At 39.0% G+C, this 13668-nt stretch overlaps 1 protein-coding gene across 2 annotated transcripts in view; it reads right to left on the bottom strand.

The window, feature by feature from the left end:
• The window catches only part of EEFSEC (eukaryotic elongation factor, selenocysteine-tRNA specific), a 126962-nt gene that overhangs the window by 92767 nt on the left and 20527 nt on the right, over positions 1–13668 (bottom strand). The window lies entirely within an intron of this gene.

The following is a 13668-nucleotide window of genomic DNA, read 5'->3' as shown; positions in this document are numbered from 1 at the left end:
AAACCGCTAAGAAAACCACCCCTGCAGCAACACAAGTATGACATTTGCCTCAATTAGAAGATAATCTAAGAAGCTAAATAAGAATATGGTACAGCCAAAGAAACACACAACAACACTGCAGACAGTTGCACACTCAGAGCAACCCCAATAAGAGCCACCTACATGTGACATAACTACGTCTGCAACCCTCGGTCCCCATCTGCTTCCCAACATTTCTTCTTTCAAAGTCCAAAATTTTATAAAAGTGAAACCAAGATGACCAGCACCAGAGACAGGTTTATCCCAAGTCTAAATAAATTCCTACAATCCCTCAAGGTGAGGAAAAGGTGATTTAAACCCTGCAATATATTGTCATTCACTCCCAATTCAGATCTACGTAACTTGAATATGTGCCTTCATACCCAGCCACAAACAGACCCCATTCTTATATCTCTTCAAGAAAAATTTCAGGCTGAAGTTACCGATCATGCTTATGAATTATTTTTATTTTATTTTTCAAAGTATTGTTGTCATGAACCCTTACCCCTTTGATTGAAGCAACCTGAATTACATGATTTAAATAAGTTTTCAAGGAAGTTTTTGATGAATGTTGGGCCTTCCACTAATTACATTCAGAGTTTTCCCACCCCCAGGTAACTGAAATACTCTGAATACCAAAAAAGTAAAGTGCAACAGACTTTAATGTTGAAAAAGTTTAAATATAAAAAACTAAAACAAAATCCAAAGCTCAGTTACCAGAAAGTCATGTCAAAAAAACACATTTTGAAAAGTGATAGAATTTAGAAATCATGCAAAGTTGCTGCATTCTGAAATTAAGTACTTTAAATGTTTGCCTTAAGCTTTTGACCAGAAGAACAAGAAATCGATACAACTGTTCCTTGTTCCTTCGCCCTCTCCAACCCTCCTCCCCCTCCCGCCTTTTTTTTTAAAAGAAAAAAAAACTTTTACAATGGCTATGACAACAGCTACCCTTGTTCATAATTCCCATGAACTCAGGATAGGAAATCATTCTGAGGTTGAAGTGCAGGGGTGAATGAGTGGGTGGGAGCTACAACAAGAAAAAAAATTATGGTTACAACAAATGACTATTTTCAACCTACCAAAGCTTTCATCTTGAAATAATGAATGCTAAACCCTTCAGAGTGCTAGTTGGATAATCATGACATTTCCAAAGCTCCTGCAGAATTTTCAGCAATCATTTCAAATATCTCTCCATAACAAATTGAAGATAGACTTTATATCTTCAAAAGTATTTTTAATTTTTATTGTTTCAAGAACTGTATTAATTTAGAAATTGCTTAAATTATAACACAAGCATCATCAAGGCTGTACAAAAGGCTCAGACTTTATACACCACATAGAAGTGCACACCTAAAGGAGAGTAAGCAAGGGGAACGAACAGCATACAAATAGTTAAAGTAGGACAAAATGCTGAACAATCAGAATGCATCTGATTTTGTGAGTATATACAGCAGGGTTTTTTTTTTAGACTTAATACAACACATGTATTTTGTAGTAAACTAAACCACACAGTAATTCTTACTACACAAGTGACATCCTTAAAATGAATGGGAATTAATAATTAATAAACCATGAAGTCAAATTGATTATTAATACTATTAAAAGTGCATCTAGTAAAATAAAAAAGCTGCAGCTTAACTTTTGGCTAAGTCTGCTATGACTACTAGAGCACAGCAATCCTTATACTCCAGAATTAAGCCAAAGCAACCAGATCCAAATCTGGTCTCGAAAAGGGTGGCTGACAAGATGCTTTATATGTGATGCATGGTGTCTCGTCCCTCCAACAGGAGGCAAAATCTGCACTGAAACTGTTGTACATAGTTTCAGTACAAGGGCCACTTTATCTTGAAACACTAAATCAGCTGGTTTGAATACATTTGTTATAAAGCAAATACTGGTAATTGGTGTATTTATTAAGCTATCAGCAATACTTTGAAAGAGCCATAAAAATCATCAGTCCAGTTGCTAGAAAGTCAAGAATGTCTACCTCAGGGCATTTCAAAGCAAAGAGAAGATGAACAAAGGAAAAATAACCACAACCCTCCAGACAAAAATATATTACAAGTCAAGGAAACGGCAGCACACCCAAGTTCACAAACAGGTGCCTCAGTACAAATATTGTGCCTCCCCTCCAAAGCCTTAATGTGCCAACTCGTCCTAAGAGACATTGCAAGATGGAACAGAAAGCCCGGCAAGGGGAGAGCTGGCAGCCAAGCAAGGTGGGAAGCTGCTGCCCTTCGACGGAGTCGTGGAACCAAGGGAAAGATCGGGACAGCATTGACAGAAATACTTTAACTGCATTCTCCCCAAGGCATGAGGGCGTTGTGTACATGTCTACTCATGCACAGCAAGACACGAATGCTCAAGCCTACAGGACCCTCAGGTAACAAGGCAAAAAAAAAAAAAAAGAATAATACTGAGATTTAGTTCCACAATTTTCCTCTTTGAGCCACTTAATAAGCCATCTTTGACAACTCAGCTTTTTCCCAACCCTTCAGTCTTCTCCTAGACATTTTGTTTTATTCTATAACCCATTTCCTTAGCTGTCCTTCATCCATGCATAATAGTTCATTAAATACCAAAATGAAATAACCTAGGAGAGTCAAAACAAAGTTCACAGGGATTCACAAATGTAACATTTCTAATCAGGAAAGTTGGTGGGTCACTTGTAACAAGGTGACAAAACTATAACCCCCTCAGTGAACGTGGGACATCTCATTCAGTATAATTTTCCCTCACAGCATGTAAATAGCAGTAATAGCAGACTAACAATATGCTTAACTTCATATCCACTACTTAAATAATCTCTATCACACTAGTAATCAATCAAATCACTACCATGTTGGATTTCAGTCAACAAATGGAACAACATGGAGAACTTTCTACAGCAGAGCGAGATTTCACTAGGAAAGGTAAAGTGAGGATGGATTATCTAAGAGTAGTCTCATGTATGTAATATCTCTTGGAAAGACCTTTTAACTGAGACATAAAAATATTACAGCCACAATGGAGACTCCAAACACAGCAACACAAGAAGGTGACGATATCACTCAATACATCTGCATTGCCTGACCACAGAAAGCCTGCCATGGGATCTTGTGTGAAATGGAACAAAAGAGAACTGAAACACCTTGCTTTTGCTCAAAAAAGGAGACAGGATATTGTCCTACACAGTTAAGAGCAGCAATATGGTAGAGAAGAGTGTTCGTCAAGCACTCAAAGCAGGCAAACTGCTTGAAATTACTCTGAATGAAGCAGACACACATGCAAAGTGTAATCACATGGGGTAACGGTTTTAAATTGAAAGAGGGGAGATTTATATTTGATACTAGAAAGAAATTCTTCACTGTGAAGGTGGTGAGACACTGGAACAGGTTGCCCAGAGAAGTCATGGATGCCCCATCCCTGGAGGTGTTCAAGGCCAGGCTGGATGGGGCTTTGAGCAACCTGCTCTAGTGGGAGGTGTCCCTGCCCATGGCAGGGGAGTTGGAACTTGATGATCTTTAAGGTCCCTTCCAACCCAAACCATTCTATGATAGGACAGGTCTGCATAGAAGGAAGCACAGCAATTAACAAAAATATTTTATCTGCATTGAATAGAATCGATGATAAACTAGGGTATTCAAACATTTTCCCCAACAGAAAAGACAGGGGTGTAACCTTTCATTTGCCATTTCATCTATGAAAGAGGTGTTCAAGAACATTCAAAAAGACAAAAAGTCCTCCTGATGTGCGATTTCTCACTTTGCTTGAAAATGAAAGATCAACTATGGGAGTATCCTTGGCGTGCTGACATACAGCTCAGATGGAGCCCTGTACAAAGCAAATGAAACAAACTAGTTGTCATCAGAAAACACAAGGGGGTGGGGAAAGATGGGAATTACATTGCAAGATAAGCAGCTAAACCACAGCGAAAACACAAAGTAAAGTAGATAGTCCAAGCGAAGAAAAACAAACAAGGAAGATAACACGTGAACAGAGAGAATCTGGATGACAGCCAGATACGGGGAAAACAAAGTAAGACCAGGCAGCAGCACTCACTCGTACCACAACAGTGTCAGGGAACACCACACTCAGAGACCTTCACGGAGAAGAAAAAGTCTAGCCCCTGCTTTGAACAATCACATCCAGCCCACTCTTGCTTCTGAATTTTGGAGAGTAACCAATTATAAACAGTCGTCAGGGAAATAATTTATTATTCTTCACTCACGGCACTGGTTGAATCAGAGATGTCATAGATTATGACAAGTTTCAAAAGCACAGAAGGCAGCAGCCACCAGCAACTCGGTTTCCCTAAACTGGCCACTGGCTCCGTTTCTCCAAGGGAAGAGTGAAATGATACCACTTGTATCACAGCATTCGTAGCCACCTCTCACTCCTGATCCTGAAGGAACTCACCGGCTGCTGTCCGAGTACATCGAAAAATACAGATGACCCCGAAGAACAGTATGCATTTAAAAAATATATGTACTGATGAACTTTTAATCTTTAGGAGAAAATTTATTGCATTCTCTGCATTTATGTTATTTAGTATATTGTATCTTCAAACTTTTACTGAAACAGGAAGAAAGGACTACCCAGAGCCGGGGGCAACAAGGCTGCAGACCTTCACCCCCTCCATTAGATTCACTCCTCAAATGTGTTAAGTAGCATCACACACACCTTTGATTTCCACACAGCTTATATAAATAAAGCGCACTTGATTTTGCTCTGCAATATTTACATACTACTTCCTTACACAAAAGCATACAATTAGTAAAACCAGATCTGTTATATCAGTATTCATAGGAAAACACATCAGTGTGAGTAACCCAACCTACTGGCTGCACTTTTAAAAACCTGTAAAGCAGTGTAATTGCCATGTTTATTTTGGAACAGAGCATTACATCTTAAATAACAAACCTCCTTCAACCTCCATCACAGAAGTTGTTGCAGTTCTGCATGTACATGACCTCAAAACACCTTCTGTTCATGCAACCTGTTGCACGCTTGTAAATGATGTACCCAAACTCCCAGACTGAGCTGTGTGTAGATGGAGCCCTACAGCAAAGCGTAACATTTACAGTATGTTCAAGAGGGCAATATAAGGTCTAGGGAAAAGAGGAAAAAAACCCAACATTTCAGCCTCTCATATTACTTTACCAGTTCCAAAAGCTTACTACTATTTTATGTGCACCGCACCCACTTTCAGGTTATAAACTCCAAGCACTAAACTAGCTATAGGCAGAATCTCAATTGTTTTCTCTTCAACAAATATAGATCGAGAATATTTCAGCATTTACAAGTACTACCGTTTTGGCTAGCATAAGTTTAGTATTGCATTAGATTCCCCCAAATCCATTAACATAAAGCAACTTGGCTATATGTATGTATATATAAAAAAACCCAGTAAAACCTGGGCTAGTGGAGGGAAGGGGAGGGGGTTGAGCCCCTGTGTGAATGAGTGGGAGGTTTTGCTGCCGCACCAGCAGAGAACACAAGCACAAATTCCTATTCGTGGCTTCTTTAAGCTACTGTGTCCTGTTCTGTTTGTGGTAATCTTTTTAACTGACTTTGCACAAACAGTACAACTCCTGTTCACAGGCCCCGAAAGGAAGCAGAAAATGGAATTTGAAATGTAAAAATAAAATAATTGTGGGCCATGGGCTATAATTTGATTTCATGCTTCACAAGGAAATGAAAGAGGACTTCCTTAAACATACTTTTTTTTTTTAAATATGCTTTTTACCATGTTAGGATTTCCTCTAGTGCAGAAGAGAAAATAGGATTGTAGAAAATGCACCGTTCTCAAGTATCATTGCTACTCAGGGGCAAAGCTCTGTTTTAATGTGCACTTCCCATTCTGGGGAAGAGGAAATTCTTCAATTAATAAACCGGGTGGACTGAGGCGAGTTTTTAAGGTTTAATCAATTTCATCTGCACGTAGGATAAAAAGACCGACTATTCTACCATTTTTGCCTCCCCTATCCCCCTTTCAAAAAAATAATAAAATCAATGTTTTATTTTAAATTCTTTGAGGTTAGTATCTCCTGTCTCAGGAAATATTGTCTATATCATGCAGCGAGTATGAAACTTCCCCCTGCCCAGCCACCCCCCTTATTTTTTTGTTAAGAATCTTTATTCAGAAACAACTAAATTATTCTCTGCTTTCATATACAGTAACACCTTGGGAGATGCTACAAGTCACACAGGATTTTGCAAGGTACCTTAGGGGGAAGCATTGTGATGAATAAGGAAGATGTTTTACAGGACAGGAAATCTCCCCAAATTTAAACCGAAATAGGAGGTGTGAGGGGGGAGACAGACACGCACAACTGGAGAGCATGAATTACTCATGAAGAAACCCTCTGTAAAGCAATGCAAATCATGGATCAAAACCGATACCACAACTTTCGTTAGGAAATGCTTAGAAAAGAACAGGAACTCGGAGGTTCAAGCATCCCACCACCGTTTCCCAGGCAAGCCATTCCTAAAGATTTCAGCAGCTCTAAGCACAAACAGGGTGCTGAGACAGCGTGGAGTCTCTCCGATAGCGAGGGTCAGACTGGCGACCCGCAAGACTTCTTCCCGAATGCACAGTAAAGCTTAGAATTATAGGCGTTATATTTGATTTTTGAACAATAAAGAAACTGCTGGTTGCACAAATTCCCTTTAAATGAAAACCAGCCACTAAGGTCTTTCCTAAACTGAGAGCTACGAAGAGAAAGCAGGATGACCATAAGGGCATAATTCTAAGAAGTCCATTTCTTATTTGTCAAATAACCTGTCTTTTACAGTTATTTATTTGTAATCCTGAGTTCAACTCGGCTACAAATAGTAAGTGATGGAAAGAGATAATTGCTAATAAGGAATAAAAGGGTTCTTTTGCAAAAGACCTCACACAAGAATCCACTCGGAATATACTTTAAACTTCATGTCCCACATGAACCAGTGTGCAATATTGTCCCAAAGAAGATAAAGGCAATGAATGCCTCTACCCTCTCCTTTGTCAAGTCATCCGAGGATCTCACTTGTCTGAATATGTTCTAACTACATGTCAGACACAAGTCTGTGTTCTTCAACAGGAGGAAATGCCTATAACGATTAGAGTATGTCAATAGGCTTGATTGGCCATGCTGAAATGGCATGAACAAAGCTGATACGGCCTCCATGAAGGTCACACTAAGAAAGACTGAGGCATATCTTCCAGTAATTTATTATTACATGCTGATCTAGCTATTGCAATATTGCACATAGGAATAAGCTTATTTTAAACGGATGACTTATTGAGGGGAAAAAAGCCCTACAAACCTTAAAGTGAAAACTCTCCCAAAAAAAGCATTACAACACAGGAAGAAAGAAGGTCATCAAGAGATCCTTTGCAAGACTTTACAGAAGGTAAAGAGTCCTGTGTTGCCTTTAGCCTCTTCAGTGAGGTATTGTTCACTAGGTCATCCATGGAGCCCTAAATCATCTTGGGAAACTTGACCTAGCTTAAAGATGCCCACTTCGAGATGCCCAGCCCACCTTTAAGGGGTAAAAGCAGACCACTTCCAGAGTTTGCTTCCAACCTGAACTATTTTACGATGAGACAATGCTATAAGAGGGAAAACACTTAAAAAACCCACAAGAGTATAGAACAAGACTTGTCCATATGCACCTGGAGATCTTAGGCTTAAATAATTCATTGTTATGCAAAGGTAAGTTTCAGGCAGAACTGTGCATGAAGACCAATTATTTTAAAGTCCACTTTCCCCCCCCTCCAGGTATTTTATTCTTAATACAAAGTAAATAATGCTTTGAATAAGTTTTTTCTCACTGCATACTTGCACTTATGGTCTCAAACACGTGTGAAACTTTTTAATTTCGGTATCAGAATAATTTCATACACTTCTCCTCCCCTCTGCCCAAGGCAAAGAGAAGCCAAGCACACCTAACCCGCCCTCAGCCTTTGCATAAGCAAGAGCCGCACAAGTAACAGCCACAACCAAGGATACCCACTTCTATAGGCAAGGAAAGGCTCCACTTCACCTTAAGCATACTTTTAGAAGCATGAAAGTAGATTTTTCCTTCACTGCCATTTGAAAGATAAAATATGCGAGTCAAAAAGGCATTCCTACCTATGTAGTTTCAAGCCAAGGCAATCAGATGTTTTGCTTTGTTATTGTATTAATCTACATAGCTATTTGTATATAGTCAGCTACCCAGAAGCTGTCATCAGTGGAGCACACTGAGAAGGTATTCACCCCAACATACCCTGGTGATGGAGGCTGCAGTTCTGCAAGCTGGGAAGTTCCTGCTCCCACCTCCGCTTCCCCAACCCCGTGCTTATTCTCCCACAGCTCACAACGGGTCCGAGGAAAGGCAAAGCTGAAGCTCAGACCTGTCAGTTCAACACCAGACAGCTCTCTGGTGGGCTAGCGAGGCGACCCAGCTGACGCAGGGCTCCAGGGAGAGCCAGAGGTGGCACAAGGGAGGCAGCAGGACCAAAGCGCCAGGAGCTGCGAAGGGGAAAAGAGGAAAGAGCAAAGCAACCCTCCTGCTTCTAGGGACAGGACGCCACTGCAGGCCAAGCTGGTCATCAAACAGCAACCTGAGGAATTTCAGAGAAACTTAAAGCTGAACAAATGGTCAATTAGCATTGTTAGGAAGCATTGGAAGAAACTTACTAAGTACATGTGTACTTACATAAAACTAGTGCTATTGCTTTAGAAAATTGAATTGAACAGCATATAATGACTGTCTTTTTGCAAAATTGACTTATGTTTAGAAGCGGTCAAAAAATTATTAGACTGCATATGCGATGTAAACTGAAATAAAATACTGCCTTTTAGATCTAATCACTTTCTGAAAAAGGAATCTGAAAGAAAGTGGCTTCAAAAAAAAGGAAACAAGACAAATGCAGTTAAGCTCTTCACATACAACTTCATTTACAAAGAAAAATCCATGTTAACAGCATGCAATGACAAAAGCACACGAAGCTGAGCAAGAGAAGGGAAATAAAACACCTCTATTGAAAGAGCACAATCAATTATATACCAGTGAATCGCACAACAATCCCAAACTCGGTGCTGCTAGACACCCTTTGGCTTCAGACAAATGAAAATACAGATTTGACATTTACGCAATTAAGATTTTTAAAGCTACATCCAGCTGGATGAAGTTTCACTTTTTATAAAACATTGTAAGAGGCACTAGGATAAAACTTAAAGCAAGGGACACTTCATTTCGTAACTGACTTTCTTGCTTTGACCTTCTGAACCATTCACTTCCACTGTTTCCAAAGAAAATGTAACCAATTAGATGAGTAACTATTAGGGTCTGTCATTTCAATTCCTGTTCTTCAAAATATTTCTGAAGAAAACCAGAATATCACCACGAATTAGAATGCTCTCCCCTCATTGTCTATTGGAAAGTAAACAACCCTTGCCTCGTAACAAGAAATGCCGTGTAATGCGTAGCATGTGTAAAAATTGAGAGAAAACATCATACGGAGCAAAGTCCTTTTCTCTAATACTACCCATTACTAGAGCTGAATTTCTACATTGACAAGGCACAAACTGGACAGAATCCAAGAGAGACCTCTGCTTATTTTAAGGCTGAAAACATTAACTGTGGTAGGGTTTAAAAAAGCCTCCGTAACTTGAAAAAAGCAACAATCACTCTGAGTGGACACAGATGACTGCTACAAAAAAAGTTAGCATTTGCTGAATTACACAACACCATGGTATTTCAGCTGCATTAATTTCTTTCTTGGCTTGAAGTTGAAAGTGCATAAATTGTGAATTAGTTAGCAAACATTAACTTTTTAAAGTGTCATTCATATATATGTATATGCAGATACAGTAAAGCTGGAAAGTTTAAATATTTAGAATACTGCACAAAACTAAAGTAAAAGTTACCTAACATTTCAGACTGAATGTCATGACACTGTTCATCATCCTTGGAGTACAATCCATAGCATATAGTAGGAAACACGGTTATTTCATACACTTGAAAGCAAAACAAAGCACAGAAGAAAATAACTGGGTTGTTAGCATTTGGGTTTAACCTTTTTTTTCCCCACTACGTGCCTGTATTACATCTCTAGTCCGAACAGGTCCAGCTCCATAATTTGGCATCCAGACTACAAAACATCTCAACAAGAAAAAGTCATGTCGAATTTTTGGGTTCCCAAATGACATACAAAAATAGTATCTATAATTCCACTGATTTGTATCAGACTCAAACTTAGAGGTCCACAATGAAGTGACCTGTTCCTTCTGCCTAGAGTTGTTGAGTTCCTAAACCAAGGTTTCTGAAACAATATGGCAATAAGTAAATCAGCACTATATGTTCTTGCTTCAGGAAAAACAAAGGTGCAAAATAAAAAAAATGGATACTTGCAAAACCCCACTTTGACCTCCTCAGATGATATTGTGCGCTCAACGCCTGATGAGTGATTCGTTCAAGTTTTAGACTTCTTATTCAGAGGTATTTTGCTTTGGTATCAAGGCCACATGTGCTTTTTCACTGCTCTGAGAATTAAATATAATGTAACATTACACTTAGGCCTTACATAGTGGCCATAAATGGCCCCTGAAGGTCCATGAAAGCCTTTACAGTAAACACTAAAAGCAAACAGGTCAGAAGAAACAAGATAAAATATACACTTTTTATAGTCTTGACTCATATGAGCTTCACATTTGCTCTCTACAGGATTTCCCACCAGGTTACAAAAAACCCCACTAATATATTTGCATATGATAATGCTAAATATATTGCAAAAAATATGACTACAGGTACAACCATTCTGCCTGCTCCATCTCTCAAAGAGTACAGACAGACATCATCTTTGAAGCTATTTCCAAGACTAGAAAGAAATAGTGGCTAAACAATATAAAAGGAATCAAGCACCTGGAACCTGCATGAACAAGGACATGAGCCCATCCCCAGTTCTGCCAGATTTCCACCCACTTGGAGTCCTGCTCCATCTTCTAAAGAGTCAGTTCACACCAGACAGAAAGAGACAGACTATTTTTCCAGCTTCCAGAATGTTGCACCTGAAGTTTCTCCACTAATGATAAACACTGGAGCATGGAGACAAAGACTGAGTGAAATTCCCACTAACTCCCAGATACTACAGGATCCTAAGGCTTCAGCTACAGAAGGATATACCTATATGCCTATTGTTATGAATTACAACAATCATAGAAAACCAGGTTTGTACTGCAGAGAGAAAAGTGGTACATTAAAGATGACTGGAATAACTTGATAGAGTTTCCAAGGTTGTTTCAGGGAAAGAGGTGTAGCACATAAACAGGCAAACAGTACCTACACGCACGCATTTTCCTTCAAACCAGTTAGCTGGCAGTGAACTTCTCTATTAGCTTTTCATCAAATTTAACACACTGTTTTCCAAGAACAGCACAACTAACTGAAATGTTTCTTAACTGATGTGTTCATATTTTGTACGTATTTGACTATAATGTTATATACAGGCCCAGTACTGGACTCAGGGAGGTAGGGGGAACCAGACACCTGAATAACAAGTACCAAGTTTCTATAAATTCTATTCTATACAAGTAATATTTCATACTCAGCTCCTCATCTTTTCAAGTTTTTAAAATTCTTACAAGATGATATCATTACATTAGCATATCTGGGATTCTATCATATCTATGCCCGTGTTGTAATACAAAAAGAAATAGTGCGTTTCAGAAATCCTTACACAAGCAATATACAACTGGAGCACTTGACTATCTCAGGATAAAAAGAATGTGCTGTGCTTAATGACCAACTAGTTGGGTTTTTTTCCCTCCCAAAGGACTAGAGATCTGTTACTACAGAGCATCTATTGCCTCCCTCTGGGTGCTTAAGAGAATTACTGAATTATGAACATCTTAGAACATGTTACAATTTTTTTAAGCATATTTTAATCAGTTTAATATTAGGTGATAGTAAGACTTTTTTTTGTGTTACCTTCTTAAAATCCTGCCTCACCAAAGGACATCTCATTGTGAATTCTTATTCTTCTGTTCTACCTTCAAAAGATCAATCTAACAAAAAGTTTCATGCAGCAGTCTTAAGAAATAAGGACCATCATCATATCAGGTGTAGCCAGACAGACCTGAATATACACTTAACATGCAACTCTCAACTCACACAACCAATAAACAGCAGCTCACACGCAGTCGGAAAACAGGTATGAAAGTTGTGCCTTAGAGATCCTGCCAAACCATCCTGAATTTCACAACTCCATTAAACTTTCCTCTGCTTAAATTCAACGTTTAGGCCAACTACTCTGAAGATCACGGAATGCTCAGGAATCCTCAAGAAACACGCAAAATAACACTTTAATCACAGAAATTTGTGGCTAGATTCTCTACTCTCCACCTCTCCCGCCAGTTCAAGAACATTAATCTCACAGCGCACCTGCAGCTTCAGATTGCTCAAGAAACACCAATAAGAAATTTATTTTAAACCTTGTACAGATCAAGAGCATCTTTCTACAAGACTAACAAAAATAAATTTTCTTGAACAATTCTGCAAGTCACCAGTCCAAAAAAATCTCTAATTCATCAGATTCTAAATCATTCTTCTACAAAAAGGAAAACTCAGGTTCTATGTAAAGCTGAAAATAAACAAACGTGATTTTACTCTTGAAGCGTTGCAAGCCCTAAGCTACCTTGTCTCTGTCTTTGAAATAAAGTATCCAAAAGTCACGGACCCCACACCAAGGAGCTTGTTTTGAACTAAAAACCAGAACTATCACGCTTTTTACAACACCGAACGCACTATCCCAGAGTAAGAGGCTATAGGCAGATTCATGCACAGCACTCAGGTATTTTTCATCCAAGGATGCTGAACAAGATTTGTTTTAAAGAGAAGAAATTCAGAGTTTACAATTATCCCCCCCCCCCCCAAAAAAAAAAAAAAAAATTAAAGACTGCTAGGGGCAAAGAAAAAAAAAATAAAAAAAAGAAGAGAGTTCTTTAATTTTCCCTTAGCCCTCCACAATACTGAAATAACATCAGTCAGGGTTATAAACATCTGTAATTGCCAGGGGAACGTACAATACATTCAGAAACTCCAGGCCCACATATCCTGTAGCTCTGCACTTCACAAACAAAAGGTTGGGGAAAGAAAGAGGGGGTGGGGTACAGGGAATAAAGGCTTAAAGATTAAAGTCACAGGCAGAGACAGACGGCTCCGTTTTTTAATAACTGAAAACACGAGTTGTGCCTGAATGTGCTCATTGTTTTATGGTGGGGGGGAGAGTCTACGCACGCTGGACTGGCTGGCGACAGAACTGCCTTTGCATCAAAAACAAGATTTACAAGAGAAAAAAAAAAAATAAAGACACCAAACCTGTGCCCTAATTTCCCCTCTTGTAATGGTTAATGATGCATTCAGGTAGAAATCAACAAATTATCCCACCTTGCCTTTATTAAATTGGGGAAAACTTCATGACTAGAAGATGACTAGAAGAAGTACCTGATTGTACCAGCCCAACAGACTCGGCTGAAGAGATGTCTGAAGGCTTTATGCCGTGAAGGAATACAGACTACAACAATAACAGTCGTACATAACAAGCAGGCACAACTATGAAACAACCAGCTTATAAATCAATTTCTGATAGTTTATTTGCACAATAAAAACCAGTGCTGCAAGGCTAAATTATGTGAT

Source organism: Numenius arquata, chromosome 8 (assembly GCF_964106895.1).
Source record: "Numenius arquata chromosome 8, bNumArq3.hap1.1, whole genome shotgun sequence".
NCBI classification, from domain to species: domain Eukaryota; kingdom Metazoa; phylum Chordata; class Aves; order Charadriiformes; family Scolopacidae; genus Numenius; species Numenius arquata.
Note: the sequence above shows the minus strand (reverse complement) of the source record. Positions and strands in the feature narration are given on the sequence as shown.